At 50.9% G+C, this 1,790-nt stretch overlaps 2 protein-coding genes across 4 annotated transcripts in view; both read left to right on the top strand.

Annotated features, from left to right (window-relative positions):
* The first annotated feature begins 1,416 nt into the window (after positions 1-1,416).
* Scamp4 (secretory carrier membrane protein 4) overlaps positions 1,417-1,790 on the top strand; it is a 15,284-nt gene continuing 14,910 nt past the window's right edge. The window contains exon 1 of one of the 2 annotated variants that reach the window (XM_008837134.3): positions 1,417-1,465. The gene's annotated coding sequence lies outside the window, so the exon portion shown is untranslated. Of the gene's footprint in view, positions 1,466-1,544; positions 1,666-1,790 lie in introns of those variants that run through there. The other variant, XM_008837133.3, reaches the window with a different exon arrangement.
* The window catches only part of Adat3 (adenosine deaminase tRNA specific 3), a 4,843-nt gene continuing 4,489 nt past the window's right edge, over positions 1,437-1,790 (top strand). Inside the window, exon 1 of one of the 2 annotated variants that reach the window (XM_008837130.3) lies at positions 1,437-1,465. The gene's annotated coding sequence lies outside the window, so the exon portion shown is untranslated. Of the gene's footprint in view, positions 1,466-1,567; positions 1,666-1,790 lie in introns of those variants that run through there. The other variant, XM_008837129.3, reaches the window with a different exon arrangement.

Below are 1,790 nucleotides of genomic sequence, written 5' to 3'. Positions count from 1 at the left end.
TCCAACAGCCTCTTCTGTTAACTCCGTGGGCATTGCACAACAAGGGTGCACTTACCTACATGCAGGCAATACACTCATACACATAAAAAATAAAAATAGCCAGGCATGGTGGCACACTTGGAAGGCAGAGGCAGGTGGGTATCTTTGAGTTCAAGGCCAGCCTGGTCTATATAGTGAGTTCCAAGACAGCTGGGGCTACAGGGAGATCCTGTCTCAAAAAGTCCAAAAAATAAAAAAATAATAAAAATAATAAATAAAATATTTTAAAGAATTAATATAAGATTCTTGGTAACTCTGGTAAGGTGTGGTGAAAAAAAAAATTTTGTTTCCTTCAGGCTTCCTTGGCTTACAGGTCCCTCCTGGAGGCAGGACACAGCAACTGTAATTTCTGGTTGCCAGGGCAGGTCACATACACACTAACCTCTCCCCAGCTATGTATCTTACAGCTGCCCAGGAAGAAGAATTCCTGTCTAGCTGGCATGTGATGTAAAATTTTAGTACCAGCACTTGGCAAGCAGCGGCAGGTGGATCTTTCTGATTTCAAGGATAGCCTGGTCTACATAGTAAGTTCCATCCCTGTCAGGGCTACCAAGTAAGACCGTGGCACACACACAAAAAGATAATAGATAAATAAAATATTAGTTAAGGGAGAGGGGAGAGGAGGGGAGAGGGGAGAGGAGGGGAGAGGGTAGAATCGTCCAAGACCGGCTTCAATCCAGAACCATTCTGGCTGACATGCCCTAACCGGTTTCCATGTCCAGGCTCTTTGACTTTGGTCCAACCACTCTCTGCACACTTGTTTGCAGATCAATTTGCCTGCACTATGAAGACCCTTAAAACATGCCGGTGGCTGAGCACTTGGATGGGTCTATTGCTCTGGGTGTCTTCCTCATGCCTCTGTTCACCATGCCTAATACTTGTCTTTACTCATTATAACACCCTATATTTTATTTTTCACTTTGTTATTTTTGATTTTTTTAAAAAAGAGTTTTTTTTTTTTTTTTTTTTTGAGACAAGGTCTCGCTATGCAGCCGTAGGTGGCCTGGAACTCGCTATGGAACCAGACTGGCCTGATCTCAGAAGTCCTCCTGTCTCTGCCTTCACAGTGCTGGGATTCAAGGCATGCGCCACCACGCACTTCTGCGTCATTTTCCGCACTCTGCTGACGGCTCAAACGTCAATCACGGTCCGAGTTTCCAGTGGCCATATGTGGGCCTCGAATCCGTAATGTCGGGCTTTATACCCCAGCAGCGAAAGAGTCTAGGAACACCAAGGGAGCCATTTTGGATGAGGTGACGTGTACCGGCTACACGAGTGGCCTTCTGGGGAGAGTAATCCAGGCCCCACCTCCTCATCACGTAGGCCCCGCCCATAGAACTACGCTCCCATCGTGCCCCGCGGCGGCAGGCGGGGTCTCCCGCTTGCTAAGACTTGGCGAAGCGCGGAGGTCGCGCGTGTCCCTCAGGTGAGCAGGCGCCGTGGGGTCTTGGTTTCTATTGTTCCTGTGTCCACTTCATGGAGGCTGGGATGGCGGACATAGGCCCCACCTCCTCATCACGTAGGCCCCGCCCATAGAACTACGCTCCCATCGTGCCCCGCGGCGGCAGGCGGGGTCTCCCGCTTGCTAAGACTTGGCGAAGCGCGGAGGTCGCGCGTGTCCCTCAGGTGAGCAGGCGCCGTGGGGTCTTGGTTTCTATTGTTCCTGTGTCCACTTCATGGAGGCTGGGATGGCGGACATATCCCTGCGCTGGAGGGCACGCGAGGCAGTGCGGGGGCGGATGGCGGGGGCG

Source organism: Nannospalax galili, unplaced genomic scaffold, assembly GCF_000622305.1.
Source record: "Nannospalax galili isolate Female #2095 unplaced genomic scaffold, S.galili_v1.0 scaffold77, whole genome shotgun sequence".
NCBI lineage: Eukaryota > Metazoa > Chordata > Mammalia > Rodentia > Spalacidae > Nannospalax > Nannospalax galili.
This window is presented reverse-complemented; position numbering and strand designations above follow the sequence as displayed.